Consider the following 12,483-nt stretch of genomic DNA (forward strand, 5'->3'; position numbering starts at 1 on the left):
AAAGACAATTTAGGCAGGGAAAGATAGGCCTTAGTTAGGAGTAATACCATAACAAGTTCCTATACAGATACCTGCTATAAAAATCATATAAAGAGAATTTAAAATTTTAAGATAAACTTTTGTGACGTCGGCTCCCAGGAAAATTAAGATAATAAAGCCATCCCTAAGGAAGTCAAGACGACGCATCTATCTGATTTTATTAAGATTCATGCCATTGTGCATTTATAAATCTTTGCTTTACATGTTCTCAAGCAGCAAGAAATTAGCTGATTGAAAATCTCTCTCTCTCTCTCTCTCTCTCTCTCTCTCTCTCTCGTCATTCAAGTAAGCATTCCTAACCTAAGTGTCGTGACCCTCTTCAAAGAAAGAACGGCCGACACTAGGCTAATTAATTCGAATACAATAAACCAAAAATAAAAGAAACCTCTGTCCCACAATAGATGAGGACAAGTTAAGAGTAATTACAATACAGTGATAAACTGTCGGTCACGCAGTGAGGCCTGCTATCCAGACCGAAGCAAACAGTAGTTTTCACCCTCTGAAAGAAGAAGGGGCCAGCACTGGGCGGTACTGGGACCAGCCACTCACGAGGATCTTTAAAAAAAAAAAAAAAAAAACCCAAATTCACTTTATTCCACAGTGCCAATAATTTGCAGCACTGACATCACTGAATAGCTTACTTACTTCTCTCTCTCTCTCTCTCTTTTACCTTCCCTTTCTCTCTCATTCGATTGTTGCACTCTGCAGGGGTGTAGAGTGCCTTTCCTCCCATATAGCCTAGTTGGACTCCAGTAGAGGGTCCCTAGGGAACACATTGGCACCATAAGTGCCACTAAAGAAAACAAAGGGAACACAGAAAGAAAGTTCTTCTGGGACCTAACCTGCACCAGTGCCTAGGGATACTGGAGTGCCACCAGTGTGACCTGTACCAGCACACCCAAACTACAGTGCCACCTTTTGAAAGGTGCCACGTCATTTGAAGACACTTCCTCGTTGCCCAAGTACGCCCAGTCGACCCCGGTTAGACGCCCTTCCCCACCAGAACCATGGCAGCAGAGCATTATAAAACCTTCCTGGGGCTGGGGACGGCGGCAGGTCTCACCGGCTCGGAACTTACCACCTGGGTTAGAGCAAGTGGACGACTTGGCCAAGCGGAGAGAAGGAAGAAAGACTCGAGCAGAGGAAGTATGAAGCCGAGCAGAGGATGTATGAAGAAGCCGAGCAAAGGCAATTAGAAGAGGAAAGAGAAGAAAGAAGAAGACGGCATGAGTTAGCCTGCAAGGAAAGTGAGCTAGCCTGCGAGGAGAAAGAGCTCAAGCTGGAAAGAGCGAAAATGGAGAATGCCGAGCTATGGCTAGCCATCAAGCCTCCAGTCCTACACCTGCTGCATCAAACGCTCCAATTTCGAGCATCAATTCCCTAGTCCCCATGTAATGATGGAAATCCTTCTTTGAATTAATGACCATACCATTCTGGAGGAATTGGTGGACTGGTAAAACTACAGTTTTCATCTTATCAATAAGTTGATTTAACCACTCATATGGAGATTGTCTAAGATCGAAGGCAGCGCTTCGCTCACTGGAGAAGTTCCAGAGAGGCAAGTGCGTGGCGGAAGTTCAACTCGTCACTGTTCAAGGGCCTGTGTGATAACTTCAGAAAAATGGAACAATGTAGTTCCCCTTATTTTCATTTGAAATGCCATATTTCTCCCTTGTAAAAGGTATGCACATATCTTAGTTTATGTTGTACATGTTTCGACTCCTTAACACTGGGCAGTGTTCTTGTGTATCTTTGCCTTAATGTAACAGCCAAATTACCGAGAGTTGTTATGGTAATGTTACGTAAGTTGCAACATGATGAGCTTGCATGTGGTTGCAGTGCCACCAACCATGAGCTAAGATGTGTGATATTCTTCCATGATTTTATGAATATATATCAACTCTGACTTCAATTACACCTCTTATGCATGAAAAGCCAGGCTAACTGTGTAATGTAATAGTTCATTTAGGACAGCCATTTTGTGTCAAACAGCATGCAGTCCTTAGCTTAGCCCATGCTGTGCTCATGCGACATCATATCAATGGCCTAAGTACTTAGGTGAAACGCCGCGTGTGCAATTCTGCTGTTCATACCACTCTTGGTGAACAACCTCACTATGTATTTTTCTCTCGTAGGGCACCCAGGCAAGTGACTAGTGTGTTACCCACAATTGCTGATGTACAAGACTCTGCCATTGCAAAGGCTCATGAAATAATACAGAAAAACTCATAGAGATGGCCAGCAAGTATCATGCAATAGCCAATCAAAAGAGGAAAAATGAGAAAGTGGATGAAAACACTCTTGTATGGGTTAAAAATGAAAATGTGATTCCTAGCACTAGTAAAGAAACTAAACCCCAGGTGGTGTGGTCCATATGTAGTAACCAAAGTGTTTAGAGATGGTGCGAGAAATATGAGTTGAAAAACATGTTTGACCAAACCATCATTGAACGTGCTGCTGACAAGGTGAAACCCTTTATAGGACAAGAACAGTGGTTAGTAAAAATGCAGGAAATGGACGATATCACTCCTGATGTAGTGAATGAAAGAGTGCAAACCAGAGGTGCTAGTAGTATTGTTCCCTTCTAGGTTAATCAGAAGAAATTTAAAATCATTGTATTTTTTTATAATGCATTGTGTATTTTTTGTATTGTCTGTGAAGAGTATTTTTGTGTTTGCATGCTTAAGACAATTTTTATATATAACCAGTATATTAATTTCCAAATGTATTCTTGTATATTGTGTGCGTAGATCATAGATCTGACAATGACACTGCTTGTTTTGTGTACAGGAACTTGTACTCAGTTGAGTTTTGTGTGAAGAGTAACCCCGTCCAAAAGCTTTACAAACTCTGGTTGAGTTGTTTCAAGTTATGTGACTGATGTGTAAAAGTTAGTCATTAGGATGCTTTAAGAGGTATATTATCTTCAAAGGAAAGTTGTTCCTGCTTATGGTTGTTGAGTGAATGAACCTGCATGACGATGTAAGCGAGTGTTGTGACCCTCAATGATCATAAGTGATTGTACCCCTAATGAGGAGTGACTAGATCTTCTCGCCTGAATTTAAGATCACTCTTACATAAGTGTTTAGCTTGGTAAAGTTATTAGGATGGTTAGGTAGAAACGCAGCCTTAAGGGTGGCGTCCACAACTTGCTCTATATGTCTGATAGCAGACCTTATTACTGATTAAACGTTGCAGTTTATATCTCTGGTTGAATGGTTGAGAGATAGAAAGTATTCACTGTTTGCAAGACTGGTATTGTTATTGTTAAATTTATAGTCTACCCACATTTTGTAATTTAAAGGGATTGATTGTTCTTGATAAATGAAAACCAATTTCCGTAGGGTAAAATGATGTAATGATGGAAATCCTTCTTTTTGAATTAATGACAATACCCTTCATAATTGGTGGACTGGTAAAACGAATTGGTTTTCATCTTATCAATAAGTTGACTTAACCACTCAAATTGAGATTGTCTATGATCGAGTATCTTCGTGAGTGCGTGAGTTCAACCAAGTGCGTGGTGCGAAGCTCAACTCGCACTGTTCAAGACGTGTGTGGCGACTTCAGAGGGGAAAGGGATGTAGTTCCCCTTTTTCATTTGAAATGCCCTATTTCTCCCTTGTAAAGGTATGCACATATCTTAGTTTATGTTGTACATGTTGCCACACTTAATAGTGTTCTTGTGTATCTTTGCCTTAATGTAACAGCAAATTACCGAGAGTTGTTATGGTAATGTTACGTAAATTGGGCGGGTAACATGATGAGCTTGCATGCGGTTTATAGTGCCACCAACCATAGGCTAAGATGTGTGATATTCTTCCATGATTTTATGAATATATATCAACTTTGACTTCAATTACACCTCTTATGCATGAAAAGCCAGGCTAACTGTGTAATGTAATAGTTAAATTAGGCATGAGCACAGCATAGGCTAAGCTAAGGACTGCATGCTGTTTGACACAAAATGGCTGTCCTAAATGAACTTTTTGTATTACAGGAACCAGTCTAGGGCATTCAGTAATACATGAACCAGTCTAGGGCATTCGTAATACATGAACCAGTATAGGATATCTGTACAAGAACCAGTATAAGTACCTATGTAAAAAGAAGCTCTAACAATTATAGAAGGAAATTAGGAATAAGTTGTTTACACCATGTAACCTACTAAGAAGCATTAAACAACCGCGGAGTCGGCGTTTCCCTCAACCTAACTACAAAATGAAGATTCGTCCGTCTCGACGTCAAGTACCAGTCAAGCTAAGAGTAATCCGGGTTTATTAACCTAGGCCAGTGTGTTGCACTTGTTTGGCCTATGCCCAGGATTGAGTCATTATAGGCACTCGTCTGAGTTAATTGTCCTAAAATGAATGGTAGCCTAATGTAAGCCAGGACAATTGACATGTAAAAATATGAGTAGTATAAAGAAATAAGAATGACATATGGAGAGTAAATATGACACCCAAGTGGACTGAGGACGAGCCAGAAGCATGGCTGGAGGGAGATCGAGGCTCTTTTCGATAACTACAGCACCACGGAGAAGAGAACTACCTTAATACTAGCCAAGCATATGGAGGGGAAAAGCCAATCTGCAGCGCTTGCGCTCACTGGAGAAGAGCCAGAGGGTAACATCGGCGGAAGTTCGTGGAGTCATTACAAAGGCCTCTTCATAACCCCAGAAAAATGGAGGTTTTCGAACGGTTCGAGGTCTTGCCAAGGAAATCGGCTGGTCTTGGACGGAATGGGCATGTCAGATAAAACCCAGTCCGGTGTTACAGCTGGTTCGATTCCTTGGCCTGCAATGACGTTTGAGGATCTCTTCAATCGGACCATGCTAGAAGACCTTTTTCCAATGTGTGAGGGCCCATTGCTGTATATCTTAACGATAAACAGCCCTCCACACTTATGGAAGCTTGTCGCATGGCTGATTCATGGAAACCTTCAATCAGTCGCATAGCACCTCTCAGAAACGATAATCATCCCTCCGGCCTACCTCTCGAACTCCACTCGCCCGAAGAATGGACTGCCCAAAGACCCTGTGCCACTATTGCATGGGGCCACGCTGAAGCTGAGTGCGATATAAACTCGGCACTAATGATAGCCTAACCCTACCAGCCAGAACTCCGCTCCCGATTCATCCGCTCAGCCCTCTCCTCCAACAGTTATGCAGGCCACCGAGCCCATCCAAAAACTTGTTGTGCAAATCCTGTATGGCTGCTAGCCACTACAATGCTGGATCTCCAAGCCTGTCCACATCATGTCCCCACCACCAAATTTGTCAACCTAATCAGCACTTCATTTTCTGCTGCTGGTCGCACGTTGATCCTTTACCCCCGAGACTGGAAACCCAGTAAATCTCGGTGGCCCCTCTTCAGAGCACCAGCCTGCCCGTGACCCTTCCGGTCACAGTAGACATGCGGCAGATATTAGCCTGATCGCCATATTAAGTGCCAGCCGGTGCTGTGGTTGACAAGAAACACCGGTGGGTTTTGAAGTGGATGAGAAAAGGACCATCACCGTTCCCACGGTCCAACTCCAGGTTACGACGCCTTGGGGGTGCGCTACCCACCGCTTTGGCGTGGTAGGTGGAATTCGGCCCGGAGTAGTCTTCTTGTTGGGTCAGGATCTTCTCTGAAGCCCGTTACCAATGCCACTCCGAAAACGTTACCTCCTCCACGGAGGCCCCAGTTGTAACTCCCAGCAATGACAAACCTCCACCTTCCGCCCACCAAAGTGGTCCGCGGAAGGGGCCACCTCAACCTAACTTCAGGCTAGCCCTCTCCAATCGCTGAAGGGCTGGCCCACCAAGAGGTCCTCCCCTCCACGAAGAGATTCAGGAGGAGGTATGCTGCAGGACGTGCAAGCCTTCAGACCACTCCACAAATTGGGAGGGCTGCCCAATTTCAAGCAACGCCCAGTAAACGCCCTTCAAACAAAACTCTAGGAGAGGCTACGATCTCCTGCTGGGGCAGGAATCTCTGCATAAAAACCCAAGTCGTCCGAGAGGTGTTGCACCTCGGACCCCCTTGTCAGAGCATGCCTGACCTCAACTGCTGCCAGTGCCACTTTGCGAGCACTGGAGCAGTGTCAGAACTTTATGTCGCCCGCGGACGTTGAGCTACCAGTGGAAAACCCCATGCCGGTCTAAATCATGAGGCGAATCCTCCTCCGGGAGATTTAGGATTCCCCATGCAGCTGATCATTGCGACTGGAGAGCCTCCAGCACCCGAACCTTCTTCTTTGCAAAATTTGACTCCAGGGGATGAACCCTGGAGGATCTAAATGGTACCCCCTTCCTATGGAAGACCAGGAACTGGCATCCTCTTGGATGCAGAAGTAAAGAATCGCTCTGTTGCTCCGGTTGTCCATGAGCAGCCGGAGACGGAGTCCTCCCGCAGCTTTTGCAGTTGCCCCTGACTGCCCGCTAGCCTTCTGGCCTGTCCCCCCGAATGTCTTGGTGCTCTCATCACCTCCTAGGCCAGCTACTGATAGGCCTTGGAGGAACCGAAGAAGAAGAAGAAGGGGCGGAAGAGAGCCCAGTAGTTGCCGAGCTATAAGCTCATCCTGGCACTAGTGCCCTCTCGGCACAGTGCCCTAACACCTAAGAGTGATCCTGGCCCTTGCCCAGAGGAGGTTGCCAGTGTGATCTGGAATCTTCCTTTCATTTCATAAATGTTTGGGCGAAAAGGTTAAAGTGCGGTACATCAATTTAATAGCCTTGTTCCTTCCACTTACCACCGAGCCACAGTAATCCTGTAAGTAGCATAACTAATTTCAATAATCTTAACTATTGTGAACAAGCCACGATGCTCGGCACACGCATGGCCTAAGACCTCAGTGAGGCACCCGTTTATCATATGAGGCAACCCTCATGAATTAACTAGTAAATTTTAATTGTATTAAACATAAACCATGTTGTAATTTAGTTAGAATATTAACTCTTATGTTGGTGCTACGATTGGGTTAGGATAGGTTAGGCTAGGGAATATCATAGAATGTACCACTTAGGCTAGGTCTAAAACACATCATGATTGTAGGAGGTAGCCTATAATAACCGTGAGCACCTTCAGTACTATTAGAATTAGGTAAAGTAGTGAATATAGCTCATCGTATCCTATCTAGGGTTAGGTAGTTCTGTAGCTAGGTAGGCTAACCAGGACTAATCTGCTCAGGGGAAGGAAAGTAACCTACGAGAGGCGAACAGCTTGCTTAGTATAGACCTTCACGCCTCAAAAGGAGTGAAGGCCCTCTTAAGGGGGAGCTTTTACAAATATTACTGCTTTCGCCCTCATAACTTTTGATTGTAAAAATATCAGCCTGACTGAGACCGGGAAAAGACGTTGTCTATATAGGGCGTCTTCAGTTCAAACCTTAACGTCCGTTGGAGAACGGGATAGGTAAAGTTAGGCCTTTCACCCTATAGGAAAGTTTCCCTATCAGCCTTAAGAATAGGTGGTCCTAAGGTCCCTTTTTCCTTCCTATCTGTCTCTTGGCGAATGTTTTTAACAAGAGCGTGGACACCTGGGGTGACTGTTTTTGACCTAGGCCGGTCAGGGAACTTCAGAGAAAAACTAGCCGCCGTCTCAGGCAGACGTCTGGAAGGTGGCCCTGTCCCCTTTCTTTGTCTATTATTCTATTAGTGAAGTGAAGAAGCAATTGCGAAGACTCCTCTAGGGCGGTGTTGGTCGCACAACGTTCGATCCTAAGGTAAAGTCGCTTTTGTTCAAAACTTCACCCATTCTTTTTATCTTTTCTGTATTTCGCATTTCTTTTGTTTCCTCCTTCATCCCCACTTAGGGTATATGTGTTTACTGAAGTCTAGATTAAGCCCAAATTATTATATTGTTAGCTTCCAACCCCGTTATTCCAGTAAAATACCTAGGACTTAGGTAAGCAAAATCAGGTCAAGTCTCGACGCTTTTTGTATGCCTCGTCCGAATATTTGGAAGAACCGTTGCGTTTTAAAATCAAATTCATCTCAAATATTCTTGTTAAGGTTAAATACATAACTGGCGACCTTTGGCTAATTAACGACTGTCTTTGAGGTTAACGTTTGGCTTCAGTGGCAGATTATGTAATCTTGGTTTGCAGGGCAAAAAATTACGTAAATTGAATAATACATGATCAACCAAGACCACATCGTAAATATATATACATATATATATATATATATATATATATATATATATATATATATATATATATATATATATATATGTGTGTGTGTGTATACGTATATACATATACAGTATATACATATATAAATGTTTGCTACTTATATACGTTATTACTTTTTATATCATCACAAATATTAAGGCAAACACGAATATCATGTAATATATATATATATATATATATATATATATATATATATATATATATATATATATATATATATATATATATATATATATATATATATATATATATATATGATTATAATCCCTCTGACACTTGATACATGTCTCTTATTACCACTAGGAAGACTTAAAGACTGGGTGTAAAACCTTGCCAGTTTCAGCTTCATTTCTAAGCCATTAACGAAGGACTGATACAGAGTGGCAGAAATTCACAATATTTATGCTTGGGGAAAGTACAAGCAAACATACGAACTGCTGGACACCAAAATCCGCACCTGAAAAGTACCAAGGGGTGGAGTTATCCACTCACTTGTGGGTGAGGCCAGTACTCCATTTTCAAATTTGTTTAGCCTTTTTCGCGTCCAAATCTACTACCTTCAGAAATTTAAACATTCTATATATTTCTTTGAGATTAATGGAACAACTTCACACATGCCTTAACTGATACTGTTCTATGCATATGCTTTCAAAGCTTTCTTGTATATAACTAGACTCAATGATGTTTCTTTCTAGTGCACTATTAGAATAAATCATCTTTTTTCCCCCTTCCTAGTTGATAGTATGATTGCTTTACACTATGAGCATATCTCAAACATTCTTTATGCTGTTCTACTCTTTTCCATTTTTTTTTTTTTAAGTTTGACAAGTATAAAAGTGATCACATGGAATATGATACACACACTCTTTAGTATTGTCCAGGAGAGTTCATTATAAGTTTGTGTTTCATTGTTTTGCTGTTCTTAAATGCTAACCTAACTTCAAAAGGCTAAAGCAGATGGTTTTTTTTTTTGTATCGTATTTTTTTTTTTCATACAAAGCCTTTTTTGTAGCTCCTAACGCATTGTTATATTAATACAGTCAGGATATTTCAATTCCTTGCTTGTATTCCTAATCTTACCTATTTCCTCATCAACGTATTCAGGGCTACATATACGTAATGCTCTTTAAAAACATAGCTGTGATAATATTATCTTAACTTGAGTGCTTTCACCAGAGTAAAAATGAAAATATGCGGAAATATTGGGAGGTTTTCTGTAAAACTTGTGTAGAAGCTGATTGATTACTAGTTAGTTCTCTGTATTAGGTGATCCCAACAGGGGCATCATTTCCATAGCGAATTTTGTTGATAGTACTAATCATTTAATTTGTCAAAGAAGTTAATTACATTTTTGTTCTCTGGCCAAATACATAATGTCAACATAACTGAACTATAATTCATTGCGTGGAATAATTTTTCCCTTATTTTGTCTTAGAAAAATTATATTTACAAATTACTCAACTCTAGAGATAAAGGGCTAACCATGGCCATACCAAAATATTTTTAATAAAATTTCTCGTTAAAGTCATATTTACATTCTTTTACACATATTTGAATCATTTCAAGCTGGAATTAATTAAAATTCTAAAATACATTTTAGAAATATAGCAAAGAACACTAACAATAAAACAGACCAAAACCGAAAACGTATAACAGGAAGGGATTCAATAAAGGCTACAAAGAAATAGCCCAGAACGAACGGGAAACGCATCAAGCCAAAGCAACCGAACCATCTGTCTTCAGCGTCGGCGCGCTTCTCAACTCCAGTTAACCTTTCATCAATTATTATAACATCCTGAAGCATAAACCACGACTATAATAGCTGTGGTCTTGGCAGGGGAGGGGGGAGCACATCTTTGCGGAATCCACTGATTTTTTTCTATGGAGTGTTTCTGTTGATTTATTCCCTACCCTGACTGTTCCGCTGACGATTTCTGTTAACTTTGTTCGTGGGCTCTGTCTGTAGGAATGCATTGATCATTTCTGTTAAGTTAGGCTGTTGAATTTATTGTACTGATCATTTCTATGAACTTTTTTAGTTTATTGTTTCTGAAGGAGATATTTTTGCTTTTGTGCAGTTACTTTAGTAGTCTACTGTTATATTCTGGAACAATTTAAATGAGTTAGTTTTGTATAGATGTTTGTTACAGAAAGAAAGAGAGAGAGAGACCATAATTGTTAAGTAAGATGTTAATTAAATTCTAGAATACTTAATTTTGTTTGAAGACACGTCAACTGTGATTTTCTTAGAAGATTTGCAAAATCTGTTTGTTCGAGTGATTTCCGGAGCTTTCGAGAGGTGGTGATGATGTTAAGTAAGAGTTGCGGTTTGTGGAGGCAGACAGGGCAAGGCGAGTCATCTCACGCTGATAGAAAGAAGAATACGGTGCTCATTGCTGTCAAGAAATGAGAGATTACATTGATGAACAGCAAGTCGATCATTGAGCCCATGCAGGGCGACTGGAAGGGTAATGTAACAAACCAGAAGTCCTTCAAACTTCCAGTTTTATTCGTACACAGACCAATTAGGGATGAAGGATCTTTTGAGCCAACGTTAATAGGAAGGTAATTGTCGGCATGATTGCCATAAGCTAATGACAGCAAAACTGCCCTCTAATGACATGAAAAGTTCTAGTATTTGTAAAACAATAAGTCATCGAGGTGTACTGTAGGACATTTCAACCATTTCAAAACATTTTCTAAGAATTATTGGCACATTGCCATCAGATTTTGGTAATCAGCATCACTTTTTCTCAAACTCAACGATCAGAAGCAGATACTTCAGGACCAGCCACTTCTTTGCCTCTGAGAGCATCTTCATTGCATATAAAAGCAATGGTTACAAAAACTTACGATAAACAATCTGCTCGTGTGCTTGGTCTGTAACCATTGGAAGAAAAAGGCTGAGTGGTTTTCGATCGTTTTATAAATGTGAATTCATCAAATGTGTCATTTTGAAGAGCCTCCATGTCCTCAAATGAATTGAAAGCCACCTTGCATAATGTACAAGGTCCAGGGCAAAGAAGAAAGGAATGAGCTCCTGCAGCACATCTTTTTGTACAATTGGAAATTAGACTGTCAGTATGACCTGATGAAAAAACAAACATCATAAGTTCTAGCTGAAGCACAAAGATTCCAAAAAGTAGAATTGGGGACACCCTGATTCTCGTTTCTGCTTTGTCAGCCTTCTCTGCAGCCTAACTGACGGTCAAATGAGTGTTAAATATTTGCTGCAGATCTTCTTCAACACTCCATCGTGTCTTCCATCGCTCTGTGAGTTCAGCCCATTGGATATGTCTTCTCATAATGTGAATTGACAGCCAGCTGGATGCAGACAGACATCTCTGCAACACGAGCTTGGGAATGCTGAGCGGTCTTGCCAGTTGTTTTGCCCAAGATATTTTCCAGTTGTGTCGCCTTGAGAGGTGCCTTTCAAATATAGTTACTACAAATGTTTATCAAAGCAAACTAGAAATCATATTTGCATCAGAAGATGGTTTAAACTCCAGACGCAAAATTCAAAACAGCTCTTTCAGTGAGGATGGTCAGAGGTCTGCACACACAGCTGCCAACATTGTCTCATGCCAGCTCTTGGATCAGCCTTTTGTTTCTGTACACAAATTTTTCGAGTGGGGACTGTTAATAAATAGCCTGACAGTTAATAAAATACAAAGATAGCTCAGTAAGACAATATCAGTCTCGCACATGACATGAGTGATGTACAATACTATTTTCTTTCTTCATCACAGCAGATACCAGGCGTGGTTGTGTTCGCCGTGCGATGAGTCTGAAGAACGACGCCGATGAACAACGCAAAACAGACATTTTGGGAGAAATTCAGCTTTGAAAATAGCCTTTTGTAAATTTTCTTCTATCTTCCAAATCATAGCAAAGTCGCTCGCACGTTCGAAGAGCGACAGTTGCCGAAGTCAAACTGGCGAATCGTGATGTTCTGAGTACGGGTAAATTTAATGTTCTTTCTCGGTCATTGCTGCAACGCAAAGAAGAATGCCCATAAAAACAACGTTTAAACGTTGAAAACATATTTGCACTTAATTTCAGTTCTTTGTTCACCAGTAAAACATGACAGCGGAAAGTTTAATGCATATACAGCAAACTCGGAAAGGTGTGGTTTAGGCTCCGGTGAGGTATGCTTTCAAGAGCGAGGGAGACGATCTCAGCCTCAGTGTTTTTGCCTCTGCTTACGGACTGGGATGTCGCTTTCTGGGGTCACTTAGCGGCGTGAGATTAAGGTACACGGCGTTC

This window comes from Macrobrachium rosenbergii, chromosome 48 (genome assembly GCF_040412425.1).
Source record: "Macrobrachium rosenbergii isolate ZJJX-2024 chromosome 48, ASM4041242v1, whole genome shotgun sequence".
NCBI classification, from domain to species: Eukaryota; Metazoa; Arthropoda; class Malacostraca; order Decapoda; family Palaemonidae; genus Macrobrachium; species Macrobrachium rosenbergii.